Source organism: Mustelus asterias, chromosome 15 (genome assembly GCF_964213995.1).
Source record: "Mustelus asterias chromosome 15, sMusAst1.hap1.1, whole genome shotgun sequence".
Classification (NCBI taxonomy): domain Eukaryota; kingdom Metazoa; phylum Chordata; class Chondrichthyes; order Carcharhiniformes; family Triakidae; genus Mustelus; species Mustelus asterias.
In genome coordinates, this window is record NC_135815.1 from 78,590,398 (window position 1) to 78,607,003 (window position 16,606).

A 16,606-nucleotide genomic window follows, 5' to 3' on the forward strand; every position below is an offset into this window, starting at 1 on the left:
CCAACGCCGGCATCTCCACATCATGAATTCCCTCAGTGCAGGGACCGCTGCCATGGAACTCCCACAGGCTCTGCTCCGATCGGGAGCCTGGCAGCTTCAGCCTCTTCATTTTCCCAAGCTTCTGGAGAACTCGACACAGCTCCTTAGGGCATTTTTTCCTGTTCAACCAAAATGTGTTCTCTGTGTTCTCTCTCTTTAGAAAAAAAACTTTGCAGTAACTCTTCGTTTTTCTTTAGCCCAAGTTCTATTTTCCTTAAACTCACAGTTATTTTCTCTTGTATCTCTCTGTCATGACTGTGCCAGCAGGTTCAAAGCCACCAGCATCTCAGAAGGTATTTCACAGGATGTGAGTCCCAGTAACGAGATTAGTAGGTGTAGATAGACCAAAAAAGAGATACATAATCTTACTACTAGGAAATACTTTGGGGAGACAATTTAGGGAAGACATATATATGCTAATGTCAAAACTAACAGAAGCCAAGGAGACAGACAGCTAAATATACAGTGAGAAACAATGATACAATTGGCAATATTCTTGTGGATGGAGGGAGGCAGTATTTATCTAGCAGCCTGACGCGCAGAGTCCAGCCAGCAGCCTGTAAGCCAGTGCTGGTTAGCAGACCAGAAGAAAGCATGCAGAGTAACTTGGTGGAGTTGTTAAAACACAGAGAAGTTCCCCAGAATAACTAGTCAATCATATACACCGAGGTAACTATAAGCTAGCCTTTAGAACAAAGAACAGTACAGCACAGGAACAGGCCCTTTGGCCTACCAAGTCTACGCCGACACAGCTGTCTCTCTAATCTAATATTTTCTTGTCTCTACCTGGTCCATGTACCTCTATTCCCTGCCTATTCATGTATCTATCTAGATGCCTCTTAAACGTTGTTATAGAATCTGCTTCCACCACTTCCTCCAGCAGTGTGCTCCAGGCATTCACCACCCTCTGTATGGAAAAACTTGCCCCTTACATCTCTTTTAAACTTTCCCCCTTTCACTTTCAATCTATGTCCCCGAGTAATTGACCCTTTGACCCTGGGAAAAGGACTCTGACTATCCACTCTATCCAAACCTGTCATAATCTTGTAAACCTCTATCAGGTCCCTCCTCATCCTCCGATGCTCCAATGAAAACAATCCAAGTTTGTTCAACCTTTCTTCATAGTCCATATCCTCCAAACCAGGCAACATCCTGGTAATTTTCTACTGCAACCTTTCCAATGCATCAACATCCTTCCGGTAGTGTGGCGACCAGAATTATACACAATACTCCAAATACGGCCTAACCAGAGTCTTATACAGCTGCAACATGTTTTTTCAATTCCTATATTCAACACCCCGCCCGATGAAGGCCAGCAAGCCATACACCTTCTTGACCACCTTGTTCACCTGAGTTGCCACCTTCAGGGAACTGTGTATCTTCACACCTAGATCCCTCTATATGCTAATATTTTTAAGGGCTCTACCATTTACTGTATACTTTCCTTCTATAGTGCACCTTCCAAATCACATCACCTCACATTTTACTTGTAGATCTATTGGATTGGGTGCAGTTTTAGCAGAGGGAAGTCCTGAAAGAGTTCAGATCTTGTAAATGTACTTTGGTTCAGAGGGATAATTCCTACTTAAACTGTGTGGGTGTGTTTAGTAGTCTTGTACGTAGCTGTCTTAGATTATCATAGTCCTGCTCATGTATATGTGTCTTTTCTTTGTTGTAGTAAATAGTCTTTAATCAGTGTTATACTGTGACTGGGCTGGTTACTGTTTTCACTATGTATCACATGTGGCCCCTTACACTGTTCCTATGGACAAAATTATACATCACCGCTGACCAGTGTTTCCAAGTTGGCACACCCTTGCAGTTAACATCAACCAGATTCGTGACATCTCCATATATTTAGCAGCATAGTAGCACTGTGGTTAGCACTGCTGCCGCACAGTGCCAGGGACCTGGGTTCAATTCCAGCCTTGGGTGACTGTATGGAGTTCGCACATTCTCCCTGTGCCTGCATGGGTTTCCTCCGGGTGCTCCAGTTTCCTCCCACAGTCCAAAGATATGCAGGTTAGGTCAATTGGCCTTGCTAAATTGTCCTTTAGTGTCCCAAGATGTACAGGTAAATATGTAGGGTTACAGGGATATGGCCTGGGTAAGATGCTCTGTTGGAGAGTCGGTACAGACTCGATGGGCCAAATGACTTCCTTCTGCAATATAGGGTTTTATGATTTCTAAACTTTATACTCTACTGGCTCGGGTCTGGGAATATCTCAACATCTCAAATGGGTCTATTTGCCAAAGTCAGGCATTCAGGTGAGTCCTTTTTCCTTCAGACTCTTTTAGGACTTCCCTTTGCTAAAACAATATCCAATCCAATAGATCTACAAGTTAAATGTGAGGTGATGTGATTTGGAAGGTCTATTGCAGAAGGAAAGTATACAGTAAATGGTAGAGCCCTTAGAAATATTAGTAGACAGAGGGATCTAGGCATCCAGATCCACAGCTCCCTGAAGATGGCAACTCAGGTGGAAAAGGTGGTCAAGAACAGGATACTCACAAATGTCAGGCCAGAAAGTGTCATGATAATTTTATCCTCTTCACCAAATGTAATGATGCACTTTCACAGACTTCATTAGAAACACAAAAGGTATTTATTAGACTAGCAGTCCACATGGCTGCCCTAGTCCCCTATATGTCTACTGCCTTAGAGAGGACTCCAACCCCTGGGCTGATTACTCACACTCAGTCCCTGTTGGTTCTCCAACGAGGTGACCCTCTTCTGCTGTGTTGCTCTTAAAGGGACAATCACTATAAATCACCACACAACTGCAAGGGCTTCCACTCCCTTAATGTTCACCTAGGTCCTCGGAGAGTGTCCATATCATCGTTGCCCTCTATGCCATGCTTCACCCTTAGCCACTCTCAGATACCCAACATTTTTGAGTGAGCACAGAGGCTACAAGGTTGGCTTCTTGGTGACAGGGGATACACCTGAGGATGTGGCTGATGACACCCGTATGAAGGCCACAGAATGCAGCAGAGACCGGATATAACGAGATTCATGCCGCTGTCTGTGCTTTAGTGAAGCAGACCACCGGAATGCTGAAGATGCAATTCTGGTGCCTGGACCAATCTGGTGGAGCCCTGCGATATAGTCTGCAGAGAGTGTTACATATCGTCGTTGCCCTCTGTGCCCTGCACACAACCTGCACTTCAATGGGGTGAGGAGATGCCTGAGAAGTAGATGGAAAAGCGGCATGTCTCCTCTGATGAAGAGAATATCGAAGTGGACAACAAAGAGGAGGCCCTGGAGGAAGCAGAGGAAGGTCATCAGGCAATGGCGATGGCCAGAAGGGGCAAGAGTGTCAGGACATTAGCACTAACTCCTGATTCATGGATGGTTATGAGTAGAGCCAATTATAATGTCACATCATCCTGAAGTCCTTTCCATGTGTACTGCTTTCCTGTGACAGTTGGCAGCACACACCTTCACTGACATGAACAAAAAACAGTACAGCACAGGAACAGGCCCTTTGGCCCTCCAAGCCTGTGCTGATCACGTTGTCCTATCTAGACCAACTGTTTATATCCCTCTATTTCCCCGTCTGTTCATGTGTCTCTCCAGATAAGTCTTAAATGTCACTAATGTATCTGCCTCAATCACCTCACTTGGCAGTACATTCCAGGCCCCCACCACCCTCTGTGTAAAAAACCTCCCCCGCATATCTCCACTGAACCTTTCCCCCCTTATCTTAAACTTGTGCCCCCTTGTAATTGTCATTTCTGCCCTGGGAAAAAAGCTTCCAACTGTTCACCCTATCTATACCACTCATAATTTTATAAACTTCTATCAGGTCGCCCCTCAGCCTCTGTCTTTCCAGGGAGAACAATCCCAGTTTATTCAATCTCTCCTCATAGCTAATACCCTCTATCCAGGCAACATCCTGGTAAACCTTTTCCATACTCTATCCAAAACCTCCACACCCTCTGGTAGTGTGGTGACCAGAATTGGACACAGTATTCCAAATGTGGCCTAACCAACGTTTTATTTAACTACAACATAATTTTCCAACTCTTATACTCTATGCCCCATCTGATGAAGGCAAGCATGCCATATGCTTTCTTCACCACCTTTTCCACTTGTGCTGCCACTTTTAAGGATTTGTAGACCTGCACGTCCCGATCTCTCTGTGTGTCTGTGCTCCTGATGGTTCTGCCATTTATTTTATAGTTCCCACCTGAATTAGATCTACCAAAATGCTCATGATATGGCTCATGTCAAAGGAAGGGAGTGATTACCCATAGTCCCAGTGTTGCAGGAGGGTGATGATGACTTGCAGTGGGGACAATACAATGTTCCTCAAAGAGGTACTGTGAATGTCAGACTCCTGTCTGTCTGAAGGAAGCTCACTTACTCTCAGTGACCAGGGTCTTTTCAAGCCAAAGTAGCACGGACAGTTTCATCTCTCCTGATCTAGACTCCTGCTTGGATAGGTGTGCCCCTGAGATTCAGTGTCAGTGGAGGAAAACAAACACTTTTCATAAAGGTCTAGGCACTGGGATCCATAGGCTGAGATCAGACTTTTGCAATGACTGGGTTTAGTGATGGCTCTGAACATTATGGAGCCGTTCTCACGACCAAGAAGAAACTGGTATGACTGATGTGCTCTGTCACTAATGGAACACCAACCAAGAGCTGGCAGCCTGTCAGAGAGTTGATGGAGGAAGCTCTATATTGAGTACCCAGCCTTTCAGTGGTCTCAGTTGTCTCAGCAGCATCACATGACAAAATCCTACGAGAGCAGAGAACCATAGAGAAATTGCGACAAATGAGATTTATTTCATTTACATATGTGATTGCTAACCTATATAGATAGACATAATCTACTCATGCCTAATGTCCGTGCCCACACTGTGCAACTAGACCTTCGTAACCTTTCTAATCCTGTTGCTACATCTTGGTCTATCCTCAGGATCCACAGCAGAAGTGGAGACAGTCTGATGTCTGCCATGCCCTGTTGTCTGTGATGACCTTGGCTGGTGTCCTCTGGAGGGCTGACACCTGGAGGGCCCACATGCTTTTGGGGTGCTGCTGCTGTATGGTGGTGCCACCCTTGTTGGCCTGAGTTGCTGGAGCTGAGTCAGTCACAGGAATAGGGGAGTCAGATGGGCTGAGTACTCCCAGAGTTTCCTGGGTGGAATGTCCTGGGCTGTGCACCAGCCTCTTTTGGGTGCTCGAGGGCCCCTGGTTTCCTCCCTAGGATAGAGGGGCAGCTCGATTGAGGTTGAGAAGCTCTGCTATCCTCTGGCATTTGCACTTGTGGATACCCGTAAGTGCCTGAACCATGGACTTAAAGCCCTGCATCATGAAGTTCATGCCCTCCACCAGTGCAGGACAGAGGTCTTGCACCAAAGTCTCCACTGCATTTGCCACCCTCACAGTGTTGGCTTGGCTGCCTTGAATTACCAGCACAAACTCCTCAGGCAGAAGGCATTGGGGTGGCATAGTAGCGTTGTCACTGGATGATTAATCCAGGAATCTAGGTGACCCAGGTTCGAATCCCACCACAGCAGATGGTGAAATTTGAATTCAATAAAATTCTGGAATTAAAAGCCTAATGGCCATGGAATCATTGTCGATTATTGTAAAAATCCATCTGGTTTTTCCCTTTAGGGAAAGAAATCTGCCGTCTTCATCTGGTTTGGCCGACACGTGACTCCAGACCCACAACAACGTGGTTGACTCTTAATTGCCTCCTGAAATGGCCTAGCCACTCAAGGACAATTAGGGATGGGCAACAAAAGCTGGTTCAACCAGCTCACATGCATGAAATAATTTTTTAAAACTCCTCCATTCAGCCTTTCAATCCAGGGAGTGTAGCTGACATCCCTTTCTGATGTTCCGAGGCCCATCATCTGACTGGGGCTCAGAAAAGTCCTGGATGCCAGCAATCCTCTGAGTGCAAGCTCCCTGGGACGTCCCTGCCTCCGCCACCTCAGAGAGAGGTGCTCACCAGATTGTGACCCTGAGGCCTCTACTGCTACCACCAAGGTGTGTGATCTGCGCTGGTGGAGGGTGAGGGTAAAAGCTGTGACACCTTTTCGATCTCCATTTCTGAGAATTCATCTTGGCTGGTGGAGGCACTGGGCTCCTCCCCTGTTATTCCTGCAAGAGAAGGGAGATGTTATCAGAGCTTGGCAGGGGCAGAAGAATAGGAGAAACTGGATTCACGTTAGTTGGCATGTTGGATAATAGTGTGCTGGGTACTCACTTGGTTTTCTGGTGCCCACCTCGCCCTCGGTGCAGGAGCGTTCCTCTTCCTCCCTGGCCAGCTGGAGGGCTCTCTCCTCAAATGCTGAACTTGGGCATCCCTCTACCCATCTGGTATCTCCCCTGTTCATTGTTAGTCAGCTTGTTCTGCAAGAACACAAGCGGGCAGCGTGTAAGCAGGTCACATGTCAGGCCAGATGGTAAGGAGGCCTGGTATGTATGGTTGTGAAGAGGAGAGGAGCCATAGGGGAGATGAGGAAGTGTGTAGGAGAGCGAGTGGTGGTGTCCCTTGAGGTGGCAGTGAGTGAACTCCCAGTGGATGCGTGGTGGGTGTGTGAGTGGTGACAGATGAGAAGAGAGACTTACCCTGCAGAACGGAGGAAATCATTCATCCTCTTCCTGCATTGAATGGCCGTCCTCCTGTGCAGGGTGCTGGTGCTTCCCAGCACAGCCACAACCTCCCAGGTGGGGTTGGTGACTGTGTTCGAGGGTCTCCTCCCTGTTTGTGGGTACAGAATATGGGGCCACTGTGCACAGCATCCAGCATTCTGCCAAAGGATGTCTCACTGAACCTTGGGGCAGACTTCTTTGTAGCCATACTCATTGGTGGACTTTTAACAAGTGTTTACGGAGCACTGGGGTGCGTTTAATTGAAGTAGCTGACTGAAGCTCTGAACTGATGGCGGGATGGTCGAATCAGACTCTGTCTGCCATAGAGGTGACGTGAAGCCCATGCAAAATTCTTTTTTCAATGTGGCTAAAAATATGGTGTGGAAACCCACCACTAACACTTACCCCACAACCAAAAAACAGAAAATACCGCAATATTCTGTTTACAAAAAAAACATTGGAGTAACACTACCGTTGTCCCATGAAAATGAGGAGTAGTTGAATGGATTACAACTCAGTTATCCTGCTTGTAGCCAGAACTTGTTCGATATGAGGTAATTGAGGGGATTCTGGAAAAGTGGAACAAGTTTGACAATTTTCCTGTTTTCCCCTGTCCAGCTATCCCACTTTATCTAACAACCTATAAAACAGACTCCCTAAGGGAGACAGCAGAAGCAGTTGATATAAATCTTCTAAAATGCAAATGAGATTGATTTCTTTAATAAAATAACATTTTCGGATACAGTCTAGGAGTAACTTGAGAGGAGACATACAGTGTGTGAGCAGGCGTGGGAGGAAGAGGTGACTCTGAACTGAAGATTCACAAAAGCTCTCCACCACTAGGGGTTTCCTGGTGCAATGTCTGGGCCTGTTTTAGATTATTTGATAGAGATTAATTGCTATGATTAATCAACAACACCATTATCATTGTAACCAGGTGACTACCAAGAAGATAGAAGGTGAGCTTTGGTCTCTTGTTATCAAGCTATTTCTATATTTATACGAGAGTTCAGGTCAGTTTGGATTTCAGTCAAGATTGAGATATTAAATTTATGTTCTGCCAGAACTCCAAAGGTTCTCGTGCCAGAGTTACTCACCTCGTTAAGCCTTTTTGGTTCTGTTTTAGCAATTCTTCATTATACTGGAGTAGATGGCTGAATCGAGAAAGAAAGGTTTGGAAATGATGTGTGCATAACGGCAGCAGGTAATAATCAGGATGATTTGGTTCCGTGTGTTTTAGTATATTCTATAATGCAAACAAGATAAGTGCAACAATGTGAGACTTCATAATTTGTATAATTATTTCTAAACACAGAAGAACATTGGGCAGAATTTTCCCGTCCTGAATCATAGCAGGCGGGGGAGAACCACGCATTGGTCCACTGACCTTGGGCAGGGTTTTCCGGTCTTGAGGCGAACACAGCCAGAAAATGCCACCCATTGGGTGGAGTTTTACCGGCACATCCGCCCGAGGTTCGTACGATCCCGCCTGAGGCCAACAGAGAATGCCGTTCTCTGAGCCTCGCCCTCCCCCAAAATCGGGGCGGGCGTGTCGGTAAAATTCCAGCCATTGTCTCTGATCACTGAACATTAGTAGCATTATAAACAAAGGAAGATTCTCCCCGAACTGAACTTTCAATGTTCTTTTCAAACATTTGTAACAATTTAGTTACAAAATAGCAACTTGAAGAAATCTTCCTGATGTTTATGATGCCACTACTGCATGGTAGATAATGGAATGGAATTGGTTGGCAAGTGGGTGGGGGCCGGTAAAATTGGCAGCCATGCCTTAAGCACCGAGTCTGCTGTCTGCTCCTGCCCGCACCACAATTTTCCCAGTAGTAGGGAAGGCTTCAGGAAGCCTAATCAATGGCCATCTAAGGCTCACACCCCACCATCACTTGAATTTAACCAGAGGCAGGGAAGGCCCTTGCCAAGCATCCAGCCCAGCAACTTTGACTGTGTGGCAATGCAAGGTGCCTCCTTAACAGGCTCCCTGGGACCCATTTGAAGCCTCCACACCCACCCCCCGCAATCACCCAGGTTTCCCCTTCCTGCTGTCTTGGCCACCCCAGCCCTCCAACAATCCCACACTACTGAGTGCCTAGAGATAACTGTTTTGGAAATCATTGCAAATTTAGATATAGACATCAAAAATTGTCATGGGCAGAACTTCGATAACACTTCAAATATGGCAGGAAAATATTCAAGTCCATAAGCAAGACTGAACAATGCAAGCCCCTGTACATTATTCATCCCATGTTGATTCCTGGCTTGGGTCACTGTTTGTGCGGAGTTTGCACATTCTCCCGTGTCTGCGTGGGTTTCCTCCAGGTGCTCCGGTTTCCTCCCAGTCTGAAAGGCGTGCTGGTTAGGTGCATTGGCTATGCTAAATTCTCCCTCAGTGTACCCGAACAGGCGCCGGAGTGTGGCGACTAGGGGATTTTCACAGTAACTTCATTGCACTGTTAATGTAAGCCAATTTGTGATACTGATAAATAAACCTTAAACTTTTCCAGTCATTCCTTGAATTTAATCTGCAATGCAGCAGCTGAATTGTGAGAGGCAGCCGTACATTTTATTGATTTTGTTCAAAACTTGTGTGCCTTTCTTGTAGTTTCCACGCATCGATGGAATATGCTGCAATCATGCTTGGAGCAGGCATATGGAAAACATTTGGCGGTCAAATGAATTTGCGACACCAGGTAGTCCACTTGGGCAGAAGCTGTTCTGGCTTTGAAACTAAACATTGCCAATATAAAGGAAAGGTGGCATGATGGCACAGTGGTTAGCACTGCTGCCTCACAATGCCAGGGACCCGGGTTCAATTCCCAGCTTGGGTCACTGTCTGCACGTGCTCCCCGTGTCTGCGTGGGTTACCTCCCACAGTCCAAAAGGCATGCTGGTTAGGTGCATTGGCCATGCTAAATTCTCCCTCAATGTACCCGAACAGGCGCTGGAGTGTGGCAACTAGAGGATTTTCACAGTAACTTCATTGCAGTGTTAATGTAAGCCTACTTGTGACACTAATAAAAAAATAAGCTTAAGCTTATTTATTGATAGCCACATCAAATTCAGAGAAACCATGTGTGAAAGCTGAAGCAAACTTCTTAGCAGAGAGGTTTGGGAGGTACAATACTGATGTTTTTACTATTTTCAAGTTTACTTATTAATGTCACAAATTCACTTACACTGCAATGAAGTTACTGCGAAAATCTCCTAGTTGCCACACTCCAGAGCCTGTTCGGGTACACTGAGGAAGAATTTAGCATGGCTAATGAACCTAACCAGCACGTCTTTCGGACTGTGGGAAGAAACCGGAGCACCCGAAGGTAACCCACGCGGGCAGATTCCACACAGTGACCCAAGGCGGGAATCGAAACCGGGTCCCTGGCTCTGTGAACCAGTAGTACTAACCACTGTGTCACCATGCCACCCCGTGCCTTCAACTTGATGAAGTAACAACACAGGACAGATAAATGTACTCCAGACAGCAAAAGTAGCATGCTACAGTTAGGGCTAAGCAATCCTACAACTAACATATCAGATCTAAGCTTCACAGTTCTGTCACATCCAGTTTTGAATGGTAGGCGACAAGTAAACAAGCTAGAGGAAGAAGCTCCATGGATAGTCTCATCCTGAATGATGGTAGAGCCTAACTTGCCAGTGCAAAGGAAAGGCTGAGGCATTTGCAACAATCTTCAGCTAGAAGTGCCAAGTGGATGAACCATCTTGACCTCCTCCTGAGGACCCTGGCAATACAAATGCAGGTCTTCAGCCAATTCAAATTACCCCATGTGCTAACAAGGAACAGCTGAAGGCACTGCATACAATATCCCAGCAGCTGTACTGAATTAGTCAGGTCCCTAGATAGGCTGTTCCAATCAGCGACTATGTGGCAAATTGCCCAGGTATGTCCTACCCACAAAAGCAGAACATATCCAATCTGGCCAATTACTGCCCTTTCAATTTACTCTTAATCATCAGCAAAGTAATGAAAGGTTTAACCATGTTGTGATATGATCTACATGTATAGAATGTGATGGATTAGTCCCATGAACTCTGAATTCAGTTTACAACAGGAGCTTGTAGAAGTCAGATATGTATACACAGAATCCCAATTAACCTTGTCTTTATATCATCTTATCTTCAAATAAAGGACCCACATGATTGTTTTATCAATCCTCATCGTATGATTGGTACATTTACAATGAATGAAAACATATCACAGTCGACAGTGCTATTAAGTGACACTTAACAATAAGCAGCTCAATAGTGCTGAGTTCGGGTTCCACAGGGACACATAGCTGCAGACCTGTGCACAGTGGTTAGCACTGCTGCTTCACAGCTCCAGGGTCCCGGGTTCGATTCCCGGCTCGGGTCACTGTCTGTGTGGAGTTTGCACATTCTCCTCGTGTCTGCGTGGGTTTCCTCCGGGTGCTCCGGTTTCCTCCCACAGTCCAAAGATGTGCGGGTTAGGTTGATTGGCCAGGTTAAAAATTGCCCCTTAGAGTCCTGAGATGCGTAGGTTAGAGGGATTAACGGATAAACATGTGGGGGTAGGGCCTGGGTGGGATTGTGGTCGGTGCAGACTCGATGGGCCAAATGGCCTCCTTCTGCACTGTAGGGATTCTATTCTATGATGACCTCATTATAGCCTTGATCAAGACATGGATGAAAGAGCTGAATTCCAGAAGTGAGGTAAGAGAGTCTGCCCTTGCCATCAAGGCAGCATTTGACCAAGTGTGGCACCAAGGAGTCCCAGCAAAATTGAAGTGAATAGGAATTATACCCATGATAAAGGAAGTTTTTTGTGGCCAATCATCTCAGCCCCAGATCATTGCTTCAGGAGTTCCTCAAGGTCACAGCCTGGGTATAACCATCTTCAGCTATTTCATCAATGACACTGCCTTCAACATAAGGTCAAGAATGAGATGATCGCTGATGATTGTTCAGTAGTGCAACACCTCAGATAATGAAGCCTGCATGCAGCAAGACCTGGACAACATTCAAGCTTGGGCTGATAAGCAGAAAGCAACATTTACATCATACAATTGCCAGACAATGCGAGAATCTAACTATCTCTCCCTGACATTCAGCAACATTTTCATTGCTGAATTCTCTCACCATCAGCATTCAGATGGTTACCATTGACAAAAACCTAAATGGATCAGCCACTGTGATTGAATGAATGACCACCAAGTGTTTAAGTTTAAAGTTTATTTATTAGTGTCACAAGTAGACTTACATTAACACTGCAATGAAGTTATTGTGAAAATGCCGTAGTCGCCACACTCCAACACCTGTTCGGGTACACTGAGGGAGAATTTAGCATGGCCAATGTACCTAACCAGCACGTCTTTCGGACTGTGGGAGGAAACTGGAGCACCCGGAGGAAACACATGCAGCTATAGGGAGAACATGCAGACTCCACACAGACAGTGACCCAAGCCAGGAATCGAACCCAGGTCCCTGGCACTGTGAGGCAGCAATGCTAACCACTGTGCCAACATGCCACTGTGCAGGTTAGAGACTGGAAATTCTGCAACAAGTAACTCACCTCTTGCTTCTATAAAGCCTGATCACTATATACAAGGCAGATAACTGATGTGTGGTGGGATACTCTCCATTTGCTTGTATGAAGATAGCTCCAGCAACACTCAAGAAGCTCAACACCAACCAAGACAAAACAGCCCATTTGATTGGTTGATTCCAGAGTTGAGAGGGTTGGCTTATGAGGAGAGACTGGGACTATACTCATTGGAATTCAGAAGAATGAGGGGAGATCTTATAGAAATATATAAGATTATGAAGGGAATAGATAAGATAGAAGCAGGGAGGTTGTTTCCACTGGCAGGTGAAACTAGAACTAGGGAGCATAGCCTCAAAATAAGGGGAAACAGATTTAGGATTGAGTTGAGGAGGAATTTCTTCACCCAAAGGGTTGTGAATCTGTGGAATTCCCTGCCCAGTGAAGCAGTTGAGGCTACCTCATTGAATGTTTTTAAGCTAAGGATAGATAAATTTTTGAACAGTAAAGGAACTAAGGGTTGTGGTGAACGGACGGGTTAAGTGGAGCTGAGTCCACAAAAAGATCAGCCATGATCTTATTGAATGGCGGAGCAGGCTCGAGGGGCCAGATGGCCTATTCTTGCTCCTAGTTCTTATGATTGGCACTCCATCTATCACCATGGTCACTTTCAAAGATTCTGGTAATAAGGTCCTTGCTGAGCTCTAAGATTGTAGTTGTGGTTGCCGCAGGCGATGGAATTAATTAAGGAGCTCCTTGCTGAGGTGCAGCCATCTCACATATTGTTCCTTATTGAGCTTTAGGTAGGAGAAGATATGACACCCTGGGAAGATATGACTTACTACGTGGCAGTATTTCTTCCCTAATTCTCCTTCCAGCAGCTTGTCCTGCTCTACTTGATCTCTGCTCATTCTCCAAGCCATATAGTATTTAAAGGGCAATGCCTACTAATGCACCCATATAAGACCACAGGACATAGCAGCAGAAGTAGGCCATTTGTCCCATTGAGTCTGGTCCACCATTCAATGAGATCATGATTGATCTGATATGATTATCCTCAACTTATACCTGGGAACAACTGGCGATGCAAAAGCCTTGCAATTAGCAAGGTCCCCTTCAGCACCTGCCACAGCATTCTCTGAAGACTTTCACAACTTTAAACAAAATATATTAAACATTAAACATAAGCATGGCAGAATCATAGAATCCCTACAGTGCAAAAAGAGGCCATTCAGCCCATTGTGACTGTACCAGCTCTCTGAAAGAGCACCCCCCGGAGGTGCCTCCCCTCTGCCCTAACCCTGTAACCCCATGCATTTACCATAGCCAAAATGAGAAAATCCCCCTGACAATAAGGAGCAATTTAGCATGACCAACCAACCTAACCCGCACATCTTTGGAGTGTGGGAGGAAACCAGAGCACCTGGGGGAAACCCACGCAAACACGGGGAGAATGTGCAAACTCCACACAAACAGTCACCCAAGGCCAGAAACCAAATCGGGGTCCCTGGCACTGTGAGGCAGAAGCACTAACCAGTGTGCAGCCAAAAAGAAATTAAACAGCAACTAACCATTAAGTAGTTGATGTTTCCTTTAAAAGGAATAGATGACCATGTGTTCAGTAGTGTCAGGTTAAGAGAGGCCATTAGCAGGAGGATTGACTTTCAGGATGGTACTGTTGTCACCAAACCAGCATTGAACATTGATTGACCTCATGGCCTGCTTTCTTTGCATACTTCCAAAGCCATTCACTGCTCATGTACCAATATGGCATCCAGTGCGATTCTCCTCAAGTGTGACTGTGCATTGCAGATAGCATTTTGGAGTGCTATGTGCACTTTATTGCCGAAAAAATGGGCACAAACAATCCCAATTTCTTACCCGATATTTTTTGTTGAACTAAAAAAATGATGCAAAGAGAAGCCCTTCTGAGGATCTAAAAATACTTGCACATTTAAAAATGGCATCAGTGTCAACTTTATCCATCTGTTTACAACCCGCTGAGTGACTCTGACTCCCAAATAATGAGCTGATAAAAATGATAATTTGAAATGTCAGCAGCAGTTGTGTGTTGCCAACTCTACTTGTATACCAAGAGTCTTCATTATCTCATCTCCTGCTACCAACTGCCCACTGTGAGCCTTCTGCCATTTGTCATCTGATATATCCAACCTTCAATGCACCCCTTCCCACAACAATTCGAAAGAAATAAAGCTCTTCATTACCCCACTGGATGATATCTCAACTGCCAGTCAAACAGCCATTTTACCACCTTCATTATTTTTATAACTAATGAACTAATAAATAATTAATGTTCAAAGAGAATTTTGAAAGAGAAGCTTTCGTTCTTGCCCAGTGATTTTCTCCCAGCTTGTTCAGAGACCCCAAGGCAATCCTGGAGGGGTTGGCAACCCTAGTTATGTGAATGGTAAGTGATCTTACCTGCAAAAGTTGAATGTATCCTGGAATATGATGAGTAGGTTGAAAGATCAGTGTCAGCAGATCTGGCATGGCCTCAGAATCGTGGTCCTGTGGGAAGAAACATTAATTGTCAAACTGAATCAAAATGTACAACCTCTCTAAGGCTCAGTAGAAAGTAAAAGAAAAGTAAAAAGAAAAGAGAATTGAATATCACAGTGAAACATACTTTCTTTCTCAGGATAGTATTTTAAAATGTTACGTTTTAAAACCCAAAACTCCATAAGATGAACAGTTATGATTTTGTTTTTACAAAAGCTAGATCCTCCTTCTTTCCTCTTATTTCCATTCTCTAAGGCTTTTTGGTTTGCTGGAGAATGGTTTCAAAGGAATTGACATACCTCCAGTCCCTCTCCCCACTAGCCACTCCTCATGTGAGTGCATACAATAACATGTCAGCAGGCCATTCAACCAAAGAAGCATCGCAGCCATGGTTAATGTTTGCCCTCACCTGATGTCTGTCTACACAGAAGGAATCAGTGGTCATTGGTCAAGAGCGGGAAATCCTGTTCATTTCCCTCAATCCCCCAGCGAGTCTTAAGAGAGAATTTAGGTTTGGGGCGGGGGTGGCCTCAGGGAAATGGGGGTCAGGGGTAGTGGGGTGTGGGATTAGTCAAGTTTGGAGGTTTGTTGGGGTATATGGAGGGCTAGAGAAGTCAGGATTCGAAATGTGGGGGGTAGTCACAGGGGTCAGATCTCGACTAGATTTTAACCTGTCTAACATTTCCCTGGTAACTATCCAGGTAAGTAAGTTGGAACTGTCCAAAGTCTCCAACTCTAACTCAGATTTAACGACAAAAGCTAAAAGCAAATTACTGTGGATGCTGAAATCTGAAACCAAAAGAGAAAATGCTGAAAAATTTCAGCAGGGCTGGCAGCATCTGTAAGGAGAGAAAAGAACTGACGTTTCGAGTCCGACAGAGGATCATCTGGACTCAAAGTCAGCTCTTTTCTCTCGTTACAGATGCTGCCAGACCTGACGAGATTTTCCAGCATTTTCTCTTTTGGTTTCAGATTTGGCGACATTTGGGAGGATCCCAGGGAACAGGAGAATTGCTTATCCAAAGTTCAAACTATCCAGGGATTCCCAGGGAGTCAATGCATTGGGACTTCCAAGGGTTCCTATAAAATTAATAAGTTAAAGTTTATTTATTAGTCACAAGTAATGCTTACATTAACACTGCAATTAAGTTACTGTGAAGTTATTGTGAAGTAGTGTATCTAACGAGGCATGTCTGAACTCTGACTACCTGGAGACTGGAAAATCTGAGTCAATATTTTCATAAAATATCCAGCTCTGTTATGTGTTAGTAATTATTGTTAAAATTAGATGTACTATTTATTAGATATGATCAGATCTTCAGAAATGTTGTAAAAAGTCTTTGACCTCAGGTTGCCTTGTAAGTTTGAGAGAATCCATGCTGTAGATGTTAAGCATTGAAATGCATTCAGGAAGCTCCTTTAGGTAAATGATGTAATTGTCCAAAAACTGGTCCTATAAGAAAAAAAATTAAAATGCATTTGCAGTTTCCCACTTAAGAAATAAAATTGGTTAATTGTTAAACAGACCTTGCTGTCAGAGAATCGATAGGTTTGCGGTATTTGTTAAAATGTACCTTTTCTCTTCATCTCAAGATATCCTCACATTTCACCATCAAGAACCATCCTACTGCCTTGTTACCTACCATATCTGGCTGGTGGCAAACCAGGTTTTGAATAGTACAAGGGTGAAACATCAGCAATGAACAGTGGGAGAAACTTGTATCTGACCCTACCCTCTGATTGATCTCTCTCCAGTTCCACTTCCGAACTGATCAGCTTGTGACATTCAAACAATCTCCAATCCAGTGAAAAGACTTGGCCATTACTTCCAATGGAGTGCCAATTGAGTCAGGTTGTCGCTCAGCTCAAAAGTTCTTAGCTTGAAATCCAGATGATCCTAT

The 16,606-nt window shown here is 44.9% G+C and overlaps 1 long non-coding RNA gene across 1 annotated transcript; it reads right to left on the reverse strand.

The window, feature by feature from the left end:
- Nucleotides 1-7,814: 7,814 nt before the first annotated feature.
- Nucleotides 7,815-16,160, reverse strand: LOC144504842 (uncharacterized). Its single transcript, XR_013499706.1, has 3 exons — nucleotides 16,051-16,160; nucleotides 14,628-14,714; nucleotides 7,815-7,901 (listed from the first exon to the last, which is right to left on the reverse strand). It is a non-coding gene; the product is annotated as an uncharacterized LOC144504842 (long non-coding RNA).
- Nucleotides 16,161-16,606: the final 446 nt, after the last annotated feature.